General features: G+C 39.2%; 1 protein-coding gene and 1 pseudogene across 2 annotated transcripts in view; one reads left to right on the top strand and one right to left on the bottom strand.

Moving 5' to 3' along the window:
• SNX12 (sorting nexin 12) overlaps positions 1-16,364 on the top strand; it is a 102,635-nt gene that overhangs the window by 43,917 nt on the left and 42,354 nt on the right. The gene's annotated exons all lie outside the window — the stretch shown is intronic.
• On the bottom strand, positions 6,004-6,674 carry LOC147340578 (large ribosomal subunit protein eL21 pseudogene; annotated as a pseudogene).

Raw genomic sequence — 16,364 nt, 5'->3', positions numbered from 1 at the left:
TATATATGAAATAAACAAGCCATGCGGGCATATTGTATAGCACAGAGAATATAACCAATTTTATATTCACTATAAATGGAGCATAATCTGTAAAAATTTTGAATTGCTATGTTGTAAACATTAAATGCAATATTGTAAATAAACTATATTTCAATTTTTTAAAAAGGTTATTATGTCTTTTGCTAAAAGCTTTGGTTTTGGAATTTGGCTCCTGCTGTTAATCTTGATAGAACTTTAGTGAACATTTGGTATAGTTTTCCCCTTTTAAAATATCATTTAAAGTTTAAAAACAAACATCACTTTGAAGTAATTTCAAACTTAAAAGTTGGAGGAATAGCACAAAGCATTTCCATATACTATCTACCCAGATTCATAAACTTTTGACATGTTGCCACATTTGCTTTCTTATTCTATCATCATCTGTCTGTAATTTTTTGAATCACTTGAGTAATTTTCGGACATAAATTTCCTATTCTCCTAAATCCTTAAGCATGTCTTTCTTAAGAGCAGAGACATTCTCTTACAAAATCACAGCATAATGATCAAAATCAGAAAAACTAACATTGATATTAACATAGTATTATCACTATCTATATTTAGATTTTACTTCTTGTCTCAGTAATGTCCTCAATAGCAATTTTCCCCCAGTCCAGATTACAAGCCAATATTATTTATTGAATTTGTTTGTCATGTCACTTTATTATCCTTTAATCTGAAATGGTTTCTGTCTTTTTTTTTTCATTGTGTTGCCATTTTTGAAGAGTTCAGGCCAGTTATTTTGTAGAATGTCCTTTAGTTTGGGTTTATCTGATGCCTCCCAGTGATTAACTTCAGGTTATGCATTTTTTATAGGAATATTGAAGAAGTGATTTGTTCTCAATGCATTACACCAGAAAGCACATAATGTTTGCCTGTCCCACGATCGCTGATGCTAAGTTTGGCTATTTGGTAAAGTGAAGTCTGCCAGGTTTCTCCACTGTAAATTTACTATTTTTTCTTTTGTAATCAATATACAATTTGTGAGGGGATAATTTGAGACTGTATAAATGTCTTGTTCCTCATCAAATTTTCACCTAATAGTTTTTAGCGTTCACTGATAATTCTTACCTGAATTACTCATTACTATGTAGTTTGGAAAATAGTGGTTTTCTAAATATATCTTTATTTCTACATTAGTTGGCATTCTGCTGAAACAAAGAGCTTTCCTTTTACCCCATGTATTGATAGATTGATTATCAGTATGGATACATGGGTTCTTATTTTTTGCATGAGTTATAATATTTTATAGTGAAAGTGAAGTAGCTCAGTCGTGTCCAACTCTTTGTGACCCCATGGACTGTAGCCTACCAGGCTCCTCTATCCATGGGATTTTCCAGGCAAGAATACTGGAGTGGGTTGCCATTTCCTTCTCCAGGAAATCTTCCCGACCCAGGGATTGAATCTGGATCTCCTGCATTGTAGGCAGATGCTTTACCATCTGAGCCACCAGGGAAGATAGCCCTATAATATTTTATAACGTGGGTTATAATGTGAGGAACAGGGAGGCTTTGGGGTTGCAAAGAGTCAGACACGACTTAGTGACTGAACAACAACAATAGTAATGTTTTACTGTCATTATTCAGTTTTATAGTTAAATTGGCCCAGACTTGGGCAGTAGGAGCCCTTTCAAGCTGATATCTGTGTCCATTTACATATCCCCATCATTATTTAGCACTTCCTTACTTTCTGGGACAATAAGACTATTTCAAGCTTATCATATACTTGCTATATGATATATATGCATTACAAGCTTATCATACACTTGCTTATCATATACCTGCTATCCCCCTGGGACCAGCTATTTCTCCAAGGAGCTTTGGCTCTCTTAAATGAAGAATGATATTTAGAAACTAAGATCTTGTACTAGGTATATTTATTACTACTGGAGTATCATGGCTTTTGGCTTTTTTAGCAGAGAGACCTATGAATTATCCCAGGCTTTTGAATCTCTCTCAATGTTCCCATAAAATGATTGTCTAGGTCTGTGCTTGAACACGTCATTATTTGAGGATATGCTCCAGAGACAGTCTTTTCTATTGTTGCGCAGCTTTGGTACTTGATGACATTTACATTTGAAAACAGTGGTCATTGGTTTCCTCTACTAAGTCTTGTCTTTATGCTAAAAATCTGCAACTCCTTTACTGTCACTATTCTCATGACAGAGTTTTAAGATCCACTCATCATTCTGGTTATTCTGTTCTGCTCTTACTTCAGTTCACTAATATCTCTCTTTAAAGATTGGCATCTAGAATGAAATGTACTATTTCAAGCAATGAAATGTACTATTTCCCCTCACTACAGAGAGGAGAGTCAATGCCTTTTTGTTTTAGATCCTATGCTACTACTCATGTAGGCCAAGATTTATTTAGCTTTTGCCTTTTTTTTTTTTTCTTTTTCTTTTTGACAATCACGTCAATCACTCTGTTGACTTATGTTGAGGTAGTCGGAATTCCTAAGACTGACTCTGCTGCTGTGTTCATCCATTTGGTACTTGCACAGTTGTGTTTTAGGACTCGGAATGCACTCTTTAAGTTGATCTCTTTCTCTTCACCTTGTTAAATTTAGCCTATTATTCCTGCTTGTCAAGCTTATTTTGAATCCTAAATGTCGTCCGGTTGACTAGCTTTCTTTCCGTCTATCATCTGCAGATTTGCTTAGTATGCTTTTGGTGTGTTCATACAACTAACTATTTAAAAATATCAAGAAGGGAAATTTGCAGCTCAACTCTTTTCAGCCTGATTGGAGACTTTTCTCCCATGTTGAAATCAGTCTGTCAAATAAGGGTTAGTGCTGTTCATCTACCTTCAGTTACTGTTGTATATAGGATCTGAACTAACAGACCTGTCACAGTACACAAAGTAGGTCCAATTTCTAAGTGTTTTCATGGGCCAGTGCTTCAAGGTCATAAGAAGGCTTATTTCTTGTAAAATAGAGGCCTTTCACATAGTCCAAACTTATTTTTGCATGAAAACTGACCTGGTCTGGCTCGTTCTGTGTCATCCTTGGTGACAGAGTCAAGGGAAAATGTTTGAGGGAGCCAAGACCATTATACTTTAATCATAGAATCCTTATTGAATCTAAGAACTTTAAGGATCATCTAGTTCAAGCTTCAAAAATCTGACTGTCAAAACCTCCTAATAATGTACCCTTCTATATACCCTGCTAAATTTGACAACAAGTGTTTACATACTTTATTAAAAAGGAGGAAATATGCCTTACTCTGGAAGGTGCTCTCAGAATTGCAAATAAGGATGGGGAAAGGTTATTGTCTTAAAATTAAATATAATGGATAAAAGTAGCTATCTGAAAGCATGCTTCTAAGAGAATTAACCTACCTTAAGACAGTTTCTAAGTTTTCTTTTAATGAGACTAAGGTATCTTTCAAGTTTCCATCAAAGAAGAGAATGAAATGTAATAATGCAAAAAATCCTAACTTACTCAGCTGCCTTATAACTTGGCCCTCTGAGATAGAAAACTGTGTATAGAAGTGGAAGGGTGGTTATGGCAAGGAGCCTAGAAAGGAGAAGAATGATATTTTGTTTCTTTATCCTTTTCTGAGGTTTATTTGCTTTAAACTACTGAGCGCCAAAGAATTGATGCTTTTGAACTTTGGTGTTGAAGAAGACTCTTGAGAGTCCCTTGGACTGCAAGGAGATCCAACCAGTCCATTCTGAAGGAGATCAGCCCTGGGATTTCTTTGGAAGGACTGATGCTGAAGCTGAAACTCCAGTACTTTGGCCACCTCATGTGAAGAGTTGACTCATTGGAAAAGACTCTGATGCTGGGAGGGATTGGGGGCAGGAGGAGAAGGGGACGACAGAGGATGAGATGGCTGGATGGCATCACTGACTGGATGGACGTGAGTCTCAGTGAACTCCGGGAGTTGGTGATGGACAGGGAGGCCTGGCATGCTGCGATTCATGGGGTCACAAAGAGTCGGACACGACTGAGCGACTGAACTGAACTGAACTGAACATAGATAATAAGGTTAAAGATATGGGGCTACAGGGAATGTATTATGCTTTGCTTTTCTGTTTTGTTTTTTGGCCAGGCTGCATGGCTTTTGGTATCTCAGTTCCCCAACTAGGGACTGAAGCCAGGCCATGGCAGTGAAAGTCCAGAATCGTAACCACTAGACCATCAGGGAACTTCTGCTGTTTTCTTTTTTTTTTAAATTGGGGTTCTCTTATCTGTTCCCATGGCTTCAGTTGCTTACTATACATTCACTTTACACAAGTGTATGTTCAACTCAGACTTCTTTTCTGAGTTTTAGACCCAGTGTATCCATCTGCCTATGTGGATAGGCATCTCAAATTCACCATTTCCCATATTGAGCTTGTTCTTCCCTTTTCTGTCAAAACTTGTTCCTCCTCTTCTGTTCCTTATCTCAGAGAATGGCACCACTGTTAGTTCAGTGGCCCAAGCCTGAAACCGTCATACTGTCCTCCCTCTAGTTATTCTACCACCAAATCCTTTTAGGTCTACTTGCTAAATATCTACTGAATCCATGTACTTCTATTTTCTTATTGCCTATTCCTATTCTGGTCCAGGCCACCATCACATTTCACCTCCACTATTGCAACTATCTCTTAATTCATCTACCTGCCCCCACTTTCCTGCTCCCAAAGCATTCTCCACACTATAGCCAGAGAACACTTTCTAAAACATAACGCTTCAGTGGCTTCCTAATCCCTGTAAGAGAAAGTCCACAATTCTTTGAGTAGCTTCCAAGATCCTACATCTTGCTCCTGTACCAGCTTCTTTTATCAAAACTTTCTGTCTCAAACTCTAAACCCCGTTTTCCATTATTGAGAATTCCATGCTCTCTTCTTCTTGAATCGAAACCTTCACACATGCTATTCTAGTATCTGGTTGCAAATTGGTGACCATTTGATCCCCCCACTTTAAAGTTCCCTATTTGTCTTCCATTAGTTTTAGCATCCAGTGATAATCATTATCTGGAGTAGCAAATGTCAACCCACTCCAGTATTCTTGCCTGGAAAATTCCATGGACAAAGGAGCCTGGTGGGCTAAAGTCCATGGGATCACAAAGAATCGGACATGACTGAGCGACTAACATTAATGTATGCACAATGATCATTGTCTAAATCAGTTATTTTATAAGAGGCTTCAAACTGGTAATTTTTCTAGTTCTATCATTCTTTCTACATCTATTAGCTGGAAATCTTTTGTAAAGAATTTTCTCTGACTGGCTAGGTCTATTTGGTATACTGAAACATAGTTTAAACATGATTGGCAGGATGAATATTTAATTCTTTTATGGTTATATTTTTAAACATTTTTAAAATTAGTGACTTGAAGTTTTGGACAATTTTATCAGAAAAACTAAGAGTAGTGGTTGTGTTTTCAGAGTAGCAGATTAAAAGCCTACAGGGTAAATTAAGCATTATACATAAGCAATGAAAAATAGAAAATATTTTTGTAATATTAGTTATTAAATGAAAACTGGATGAATTTTTGAAGTTTAACTTGAGTGAGAGAAAGGCAGTGCTAGTAGTGAAGAACCCACCTGCCAATGCAGGAGACTTAAGAGTCATGGATTTGATCCCTGGGTGGGGAAGATTTCCTGGAGGAGGGCATGGCAACCCACTCCAGTATTCTTGCTTGGAGAATCCCATGGACAGAGGAGCCTGGTGGGCTACAGTCCATAGGGTCTCAAAGAGTCAGACATGACTGAAGTGACTTAGCATGCATACACTTAGAGGAAGAAGATGTAGGTAGATACTAACAGTGCTTTGAAGGGATCTACGGAGTATTTTCAAGAGTTTTTAGAATTTGATGGCACTGGTTCTTATGTTTATTTATTTATTTTTATAAATAATATCTGGCAGTTTATTAAAAAATGGAACATACTGAACAACAAACTATCTTTCATCTTTCAGGAAGAAAAAACACTAAATTTGAAAAGACATCACCCACTGAATTTGGACACAACACCTCTACTTAATTAAGAGAAACATTTGTACAGTCCAGGTCTTTATTTTTACACCCATCAGGCCATAAATTCATAGGGAATGGGCTCCAACAGTTTGGGTTCCTTTCCATTGGTCCTCCCAAAGTGTGCTTCTCTGGGTGGAGCAGGCTGGCACTTCAGCTGAACCCAAGTCCCTTTCTCTTTGACTTCCTTCTTTTTCTGATCATTTTCCTTCATACATTTCAGGAAGCTATCTCGGCTCTTAGAGTGCTTAATATGCTCCATACGCACCTTAATTCTCTTGGCAAGAATCTTGTCCTTAACTTGTTTGTTTACAATGATGACAACAGCATGCTGGGTAACATTGTAGACTCTCCCAGTTTTGCCATGGCAACATTCATGGGGCATTCCTTTTTGAACAGTACCCATTCCCTTGATATCTACAATATCACCCTTCTTGTAGATTCGCATGTATGTGGCCAAAGGAACAACTCCATGTTTTCTAAAAGGCCTAGAGAACATGTAGTGGGTGCCCCTCTTCTTTCCCTTTGTGTTGGTCATTTTGGCGAATTACTGGAAAATGGTGGTTCTGGCTGAAAAGCTGGTTCTTATGTTTAATTTCACTAAGGATTTAAGCTATTTCCATTTCTGTGACTGGTGTAACACCAACACTTCCCTTGTACTCAGCAACCAGGGCCCACAGTCAGGGGAAATTTTCAAGTTACAAATGGAGAGAGGCACATTTTCCCATATGCCAACTGTCAGAAGGGAATTAAAGAGGTACATGTGAGTGCACCTGAGACCAGAGTGATAAAAGATAGAAGGACTTTAATGTTTGGACTTGGGTGTGAGGAGGGACCAGATCTAGGGTAAAGCAAAATGAGATGCCTGTAGTGCCGATGCTACACTTGCTTGACCCTGAGAGTGAGTGCCTCCTTAAATGTTGTGCTGTAAGATAGTGACTTTTGAGCTCTCTCAGTGGGAAACAGTCCAGTGAGATCCATGGAAGGACGTGGTACAGCAGTTCCTAGGTACAGTTTGAAACTGAGCAAAGACTCTAAGGCTACAGATAAGAACACAGGTATTATATGATAGGAGAAGAAGGTTCAAACCAAAGTAGATTGAATATTGGAGGTCAAGAAAGGGTTCATGGAGACTTGTACTGATGTCAGAAAGCTCTCCTCAGGCCAGAAAGTTTTAGGAGGAAGTGTGATAACAAAAAACAGAGGAAACAGGAGCAAAGGCATGGGGATGTGAAATAGGTTTAATGACTGTAATTTAGGGAGTAGTAGGAGATGAGGCTGGGGACTACATTATGTAGAGCTTTACAGACCATGCTATGGATTTGAGCTTTATCTCTGTGGACCTTGGAGAACTACTGAAGTTTTTTTTATACTCAGAAGTTACATGGTCAGATTTGTGACTTTAAATAAATGTCTTCAAATGTACTCATAAAGAGGATTATATAATGAACCTTCATGTACCCATTAACTGCTGCTGCTAAGTCACTTCAGTCATGTCCGACTCTGTGCGAACCCATAGATGGCAGCCCACCAGGCTTCCCCATTCCTGGGATTCTCCAGGCAAGAACACTGGAGTGGGTTGCCATTTCCTTCTCCAATGCATGAAAGTGAAATGTGAAAATGAAGTCACTCAGTTGTGTCCGATCCTCAGATACCCCATGGACTGCAGCCTTCCAGGCTCCTCCATCCCTGGGATTTTCCAGGCAAGAGTACTGGAGTGGGGTGCCATTGCCTTCTCCAGTACCCATTAACTACATTCAATAATTACCAAGATTTTGCCAATCTTGTTTCAGCTATCTCTTTTTTCCTTTCTCTTTCCTTTCTTTTTTAAAAAAATTTATTTATTTTAATTAGAGGCTAATTACTTTACAATATTGTATTGCTTTTGCAATACATCAACATGAATCTGCCACGGGTGTACACGTGTTCCCAATCTTGAACCCCCCTCCTACCTCCCTCCCCATACCATCCCTCTGGGTCATCCCAGTGCACCAGCCCCAAGCATCCTGTACCCTGCATCAAACCTGGACTGGCGATTTGTTTCTTATATGATATTATACATGTTTCAATGCCATTCTCCCAAATCATCCCCCCGTCCCTCTCCCACAGAGTCCAAAAGATTGTTCTATACATCTGTGTCTCTTTTGCTGTCTTGCATACAGGGTTATCATTACCATCTTTCTAAATTCCATATATATGCGTTAGTATACTGTATTGGTGTTTTTCTTTCTGGCTTACTTCACTCTGTAAAATCAGCTCCAGTTTCAACCACTTCATTGGAACTGATTCAAATGTATTCTTTTTGATGGCTGAGTAATACTCCATTGTGTATATGTACCACAGCTTTCTTATCCATTCATCTGCTGATGGACATCTAGGTTTCTTCCATGTCCTGGCTATTATAAACAGTGCTGCGATGAACATTGGGGTACACATGTCTCTTTCAATTCTGGTTTCCTTCTTTTTTAAAATTTGCTGAAATTTTTTTAAAAGCCAATCCCAGGTATCATGTTATTTCACCATATACATTCACTAGGCATGTCTAAAGTACAGACATTTTCTTATATAACAGTTATGCTGTGGTTATGCTATCTTGCTGCTGCTAAGTCACGTCAGTTGTGTCTGACTCTGTGTGACCCCATAGACGGCAGCCCACCAGGCTCCTGTCCCTGGGATTCTCCAGGCAAGAATACTGGAGTGGGTTGCCATTTCCTTCTCCAATGCATGAAAGGAAAAGTGAAAGTGAAGTCTCTCAGTCATGTCCGACTCTTCTCGACCCCATGAACTGCAGCCTACCAAGCTCCTCCATCCATGGGATTTCCCAGGCAAGAATACTGGAGTGGGTTGCCATTGCTTTCTCCTTATGCTATCTTACAAAATTAAAAATTCCTTAATAGTATCTAGTACCCAGTTGATTATAAAATTTCTCAGGTTATCTCAAAAGATTGTCCAACAGTTGGTTTGTTCATATAAAGATCCAAACAATGTTCTCATATTACATTTGGTTATCATCATTTTTACCTTCTTACTGACATTGCTATAGATTAAATGTTTGTGTTCCACCCCCTTCCCCAAGTTTGTATGTTGAAACCTAACCCCCATTGTGATGGTGTTAGGAGGTAGGGCATTTAGAAGATGATTACGTCATGAGGATAGAGCCCTCATAAATAGGATTAGTGCCTTTATAAAAAAGACTTCAGAGAAATCCCTTACCCATTCCACCATGTGAGGACACAGAGAAAAGAGAGTTGTCTATGAAGAGAGGATCTTACCAGACACTTAATCTGCCAACACTTTGATCTTGGACTTCCCTCCCTGTCTCTAGAACTATAAAAAATAAATTTATGTTATTTATAAGCTATGGTATTTTGTTATAGCAGCCTGGACAAACAGACTAAAATGAGGTGTAATTGGAGTAGGAAATGGCAAACCATTCCGGTATTCTTGCCTGGAGAATCCCACGGACAGAGGAGCCTGCTGCTAAGTCACTTCAGTCGTGTCCGACTCTGTGCGACCCCATAGACGGCAGCCCACCAGGCTCCCCCGTCCCTGGGATTCTCCAGGCAAGAACACTGGAGTGGGTTGCCATTTCCTTCTCCAATGCATGAAAGTAAAAAGGGAAAGTGAAGTTGCTCAGTCGTGTCTGACTCTTAGCGACCCCATGGACTGCAGCCTTCCAGGCTCCTCCGTCCATGGGATTTTCCAGGCAAGAGTGCTGGAGTAGGGTGCCATCACCTTCTCCACAGAGGAGCCTGGCGGGTTGCAAAGAGTTGGACATGACTGACCAACTGAACACACACACACACATACACACAAGTATATGGTATTTTGTTATAGCAGCCTGGACGAACAGACCAAGACAAGGTGTAATTGACAAATAAAAGTAGAATATATTTAAGGAATTATCTGGCAGTTTAGTGGTTAGGACTCCATGCTTCTAATGCAGGAGTCCAACTTTGATCCCTGGTCAGGGAACTAAGAGCCTACAAAGCGCTACCAGAAAGAAAAAAAAAGCATATATTTAAGGTGTACAACTTTATGATTTGATACAGGTATACACTAGGGAATATTTACCATGACCAGGGAGGATAGGGGTTAAAGGGAAAAATGTTGATCAAGGTATACAAAGTTTCAGTTATACAAGATGGTTATTATTTCTTCAGTTCAGTTCAGTTCAGTCGCTCAGTCGTGTCCGACTCTTTTCGACCCCATGAATCGCAGCACACCAGGCCTCCCTGTCCATCACCAACTCCCAGAGTTCACTCAGACTCATGTCCATCGAGTCGGTGATGCCATCCAGCCATCTCATCCTCTGTCGTCCCCTTCTTCTCCTGCCCCCAATCCCTCCCACCATCAGGGTCCTTTCCAGTGAGTCAACTCTTCGCATGAGGTGGCCAAAGTATTGGAGTTTCAGCTTCAGCATTATTGTTTTTGCTTTGGCTCCATCCCTTCATTCTTTCTGGAGTTATTTCTCCACTGATCTCCAGTAGCATATTGGGCACCTACAGACCCAGGGAGTTCCCCTTTCAGTATCCTATCATTTTGCCTTTTCATACTGTTCATGGGGTTCTCAAGGCAAGAATACTGAAGTGATTTGCCATTTCCTTCTCCAGTGGACCACATTCTGTCAGACCTCTCTACCATGACCCTCCCGTCTTGGGTGGCCCCACACAGCATGGCTTAGTTTCATTGAGTTAGACAAGGCTGTGGTCCGTATTATTTCTTAAGCCTCTCTTAATCTAGAGCAGTCTGCACTTTACTTTTTCAAGCCATCGACTTGTTACAAAAAGTGGGTCAGTTGTCCTACAGAAAATCCCACATTTTGGATTTGTCTCTTACCTTTCTTATGCTGTCATTTACTTTATTCCTCTATACACTCCATATTTTTCTATAATGGAAGTTAGCTTTAGAGGCTTGATTCAAGTTCAACTATTTTTTTGTCAAGAATATTACACAAGGGTTGGTGTGTAATGCACTTTGAGTCACATCTGGAGCATCATGTCTATTCCACTTTTAATGAGCAGGTGACAGTCTGATTCCTTCGTTATGATGTTTCCCATCAACCTTTCATCTATTGATTTAATTCATTGATGATCATTAGCAGAATTAATTATTTTACTAGGAATTTCAAGGTGGTGATTTTCCAGTTTTATCTTCTACATTAATTAGTTGGAATTCTTCTGAAAATAAACTTTCTCTCATCAATTACAGCTATTGAGTTACTTATGCAGAGAGGATAGGAGAGATACTTAATTCTTTATCTTGGACTTGATTGCCAGTTTTTAGAATAAACGCTTTGTGCCCTGTTTACTTACTTTCAATGATATCCAGTGAGTTGTATGTGTCTGTTCTCGCTTTATCATTATGAACCCATGTTTTTAAAAATATATTTAGTGGGTTTCAATTGATTGCATTCATTATCCTTTTTAACACTCAAATTGTCCCATATCTTGCCAAAATGTTACCTCCTGTATCCCTTCAACACTAGTCATTAGGTTTTCATAGCTTGCTTGATTTTTGGCATAGAGATTACCTCATATATTTCCTGCCTGAGACCTGCCATTTCTCTAAGGAGCCTTAGTTTATTTATATTTTCTTTTTTAACAATATCTTTATTGAGGTACAACTTACATACCATAAAATTCACCTATTTGAAGTATACAATTCAATGATTTTTAGTAAATTATATAGTTGTACAACTATGACCACAATCTGACTTTAGAATATTTCCATCAGACCACAAGATCTTTTGTACCCTTTGTCTGTCAGTCTCCTTACTCGTCCCTATTCCTAGGCAACCACTAATCTACTTTCTGTCTCTATAGATATGCCTTTTCTATAAATTTCATATGAATGGAATCACACGCTATATAACCTTTGGCATCTGGCTGCTTTCATTTAAATATTGCTTTTTAAAAATTGAGATGTAATTCACATACCATAAAATACATCATTTTAAAGTATATAACTCAGTGGTTTTTAGTATATTCACAAGGTTGTGCAATCATCACCACCATCTAATTCCAGAATATTTTCATCACACCAAAAAGAAACTGTACCGGTTAGCAGTCACTTCCCATTTTCGCCATCCCTTAGTCCCTGGCAACCAACAGTCTACTTTTTGTCTCTATGAATTTGTCCACTCTGAATATTTTATTGCAGCTGAAGATTGAGAAGCTCTATACGGTCAGCAAAAAACAAGACCGGGAGCTGACTGTGGCTCAGGTCATGAACTCCTTATTGCAAAATTCAGACTTAAAATGAAGAAAGTAGGGAAAACCACTAGACCATTCAGATATGATCTAAATCAGATCCCTTATGATTATACAGTGGAAGTGACGAATAGATTCAAGAGATTAGATCTGATAGACAGAGTGCCTGAAGAACTATGGACAGAGGTTCGTGACATTGTACAGGAGGCAATGATCAAGACAATACTCAAGAAAAAGAAATATGAAAGACAAAATGGTTGCCTGAAGAAGCCTTACAAATAGCTGAGAAAAGAAAGCTAAAGACAGTACTCAAGAAAAAGAAATAGGAAAGACAAAATGGTTGCCTGAAGAGGCCTTACAAATAGCTGAGAAAAGAAAGCTAAAGACAGTACTCAAGAAAAAGAAATAGGAAAGACAAAATGGTTGCCTGAAGAGGCCTTACAAATAGCTGAGAAAAGAAAGCTAAAGGCAAAGGAGAAAAGGAAAGATATACCCGTTTGAATGCAGTGTTCCAAAGAATAGCAAGGAGAGATAAGAAAGCCTTCCTCAGTGATCAGTGCAAAGAAATAGAGGAAAACAATAGAATGGGAAAGACTAGAGATCTCTTCAAGAAAATTAGAGATACCAAGGGAACATTTCATGCAAAGATGGGCACAATAAAGGACAGAAATGGTACAGACCTAACAGAAGCAGAAGATATTAAGAAAAGGTGGCAAGAATATACAGAACTATATAAAAAAGATCTTAATGATCCAGATAACCACAATGGTGTGATCACTCACCTAGAGCCAGACATCCTGGAGTGCGAGGTAAAGTGGGCCTTAGGAAGCATCACTATGAACAAAGCTAGTGGAGGTGATGGAATTCCAGTTGAGCTGTTTCAAATCCTAAAAGATGCTGCTGCTAAAGTGCTGCACTCAATATGCCAGCAAATTTAGAAAACTCAGCATTGGCCACAGGACTGGAAAAGGTCAGTTTTCATTCCAATCCCAAAGAAAGGCAATGCCAAAGAATGTTCAAACTATCACACAATTGCAGTCATCTCACACGCTACCAAAGTAATGCTCAAAATTCTCCAAGCGAGGCTTCAACAGTACGTGAACTGGGAACTTCCAGATGTTCAAGCTGGATTTAGAAAAGGCAGAGGAACCAGAGATCAAACTGCCAACATCTGTTGGATCATAGAAAAAGCAAGGGAATTCCAGAAAAACATCTACTTTTGCTTTATTGACTACACCAAAGCCTTTGACTGTGTGGATCACAACAAACTGGAAAATTCTGAAAGAGATGTGAATACCAGACCACCTTACCTGCCTCCTGAGAAACCTGCATGTAGGTCAGGAAGCAACAGTTAGAACTGGAAATGGAACAATGAACAGGTTTCAAATTGGGAAAGGAGTACATCAAGGGTATATATTGTCACCCTGCTTATGTAACTTATATGCAGAGTACATCATGCAAAATGCCAGGCTGGATGAAGCACAAGCTGTAATCAAGATTGCTGGGAGAAACATCAATAACCTCAGATATGCAGATGACACTACCCTTATCACAGAAAGCAAAGAGGAACTAAAGAGCTTCTTGATAAAGGTGAAAGAGGAGAGTAAAAAAGCTGGCTTAAAACTCAACATTCAAAAAACTAAGATCATGGTATCCAGTCCCATCACTTCATGGCAAATAGATGGGGAAACAGTGGCAGACTTTATTTTCTTGGGCTCCAAAATCACTGCAGATGGTCACTGCATGAAATTTAAGCAAAATATAGCAAAAAAATAAAGCAAAACCATGAAATTTAAAGATGCTTGCTCCGTGGAAGAAAAGTTATGACAAACCTAGACAGCATATTAGAAAGCAGACATTACTATGCCAACAAAGGTCCATCTGGTCTAAGTTATGGTTTTTCCAGGAGTCATGTATGGATGTGAGAGTTGAACTATAAAGAAAGCTGAGCGCCAAAGAATTGATGCTTTTGAACTGTGGTGTTGGAGAAGACACTTGAGAGTCCCTTGGACTGCCAGGAGATCAAACCAGTCAATCCTAAAGGAAATCAGTCCTGAATATTCATTGGAAGGAGTGATTCTGAAGCTGAAACTCCAATACTTTGGCCACCTGATATGAAGAACTGACTCACTGGAAAAGATCGTGATGCTGGGAAAGATTGAAGGCAGGAGGAGAAGGGGATGACAAAAGATGAGATGGTTGGATGGCATCACCGACTCAATGGACACAAGTTTGAGCAAGCTCCAGGAGTTGGTGATGGACAGGGAAGCCTGGCGTGCTGTGGTCCATGGGGTTGCAAAGAGTTGGACATGACTGAATAACTGAACTGAACTGAACTGAGCATTTTATATAAATGAAATCATACAGTATGTCTCCTTTTGGTCTGACTTTTTTACTTAGCATAGTGTTTTCAAGGTTCATCCATGTTATGTGACAGAACTTCCTTTATTCCTTTTTATGTCCAAATAGTATTCCATTGTATGAATATACCATATTTTGTTTATCCATTCATCAATTGATGAAAATTTGGGTTGTTTGAGACATATGGTAGGTTACTCCAAGTTTAACCTTTTGAGGAACTGGAAACACCTTTTTTTTGCCACTTTGCTTTTTTTAATTGAAGGATAATTTCTTTACACAATTTTGTGGGTTTTTTGTCAAACATCAACAAGAATCAGCCATAGATACACCCATGTCCCCTCCCTCCCTCCCATCTCCTTCCCCATCCCACCCATCTAGATTATCAGAGCCCCTATTTGAGTTCCCTGAGTCATACAGCAAATTCCTATTGGCTATCTAGTTTACATATAGCATTGTAAGTTTCCATGCTACTCTCTCCATACATCTCACCCACTTCCTCCTTCCCTCCCACTGTGTCCATAAGTCTGTTCTTTAGGTCTGTTTCACCATTGTTGCCCTGAAAATAAGTTCATCAGTACCATCTTTCTAGATTCCATTTATATGCATCAGAATACAATATTTATATTTCTCTTTCTGACTTACTTCACTCTGTATAATAGGCTCTAGGTTTGTTCACCTCAGTAGAACTACTTAAATGTGTTCCTTTTTATGGCTTTTATTCCACTGTATATATGTACCACAGCTTCTTTATCCATTCATCTGTCAGTGGACATCTAGGTTGCTTCCATGTTCTAGCTATTGTAAATAGTGGTATACTGTTTTCCAAAGCAGTTACACAATTTTACATTCCCAGAAACAGTGTATGAGAGTTCCAGTTTTTTCCACATCCTTGCCAAAGCTTGTTTATTGTCCATCTTTTTGACCATAGCCATCCTATTGATTTTCCACTATATTTATCTGGCCAATCCCTACTCACAAATCAACCCAACGATTTCTTTTTTCTATTCCTGTTTACAAATTACAAAGTACTATTAAGGAAAATCCTATACTCCTGACCACTAGTTTCTCCTCCACCCAACTGATCTTCTATTGCTATCAGAGTGATCTTTTACTTTTGGCAGGGGAGGGGGCTGCACTGAGTCTTCTTTGCACCACACAGATTCTCTGGTTGTGGTATGTAGCCACTTTGGAAAACAGTGGGTGTAGCCACTTTGGAAAACAGTTGGCAGTTCCTCAAAAGGTTAATTTCAGGTTCTGATTCCTACCCATTCTGTCTCTGAGGTTGCTGTGGTGGCTTGCCTGGATCAATTCTGTGAATTCTCTCTCTTCAGTGTGTAGCCTATTAATGTTTCTACTCTTTTTATTTGTAAGCTTGGCTTCCTTGGTGTCATACAGGTCAGGATAGCTTAGCGTTCAGCCAATTGTTTTATTAGAGATTGTGTCTAAATACCTTGGGCCAGTATTGTCTTTTACTCTTTGTCGATGGAATTGTGTGTAGGTTTGGAAGTATAGTCGAAGTTCAGGAGAGTTTAAAAATTTTCCTTGATTTTTACTTTCTGCTGGGCCTTCTTGTGTCTCCTCTGTACCTTTGTAAGGCTTCGCATTCAAGCAGGGAAATGTAGTTAAGTAGGATCCTCTCTAGTACCTTGAGCTTGAGTGCAACCTTGTACATACTAGCATTGTAGACCCACGGGGGTATGAGTGAGCTTATTAAGCCCTACCAGGGTTGTCTGTCTCTCTGCATCTCTCTGCTAAACTTTCAGCAGGCCTGCTGTTCTGTTGCTTGCCCCAACC

The sequence above is a fragment of the Bos grunniens genome, chromosome X (genome assembly GCF_055505025.1).
Source record: "Bos grunniens cultivar Pamir isolate PY7600 chromosome X, Bosgru_T2T1.0, whole genome shotgun sequence".
In the NCBI taxonomy this organism is placed as follows: Eukaryota; Metazoa; Chordata; class Mammalia; order Artiodactyla; family Bovidae; genus Bos; species Bos grunniens.
The sequence above is the reverse complement of the archived record's forward strand: the minus strand, read 5'-3'. Positions and strand labels throughout refer to the sequence as shown.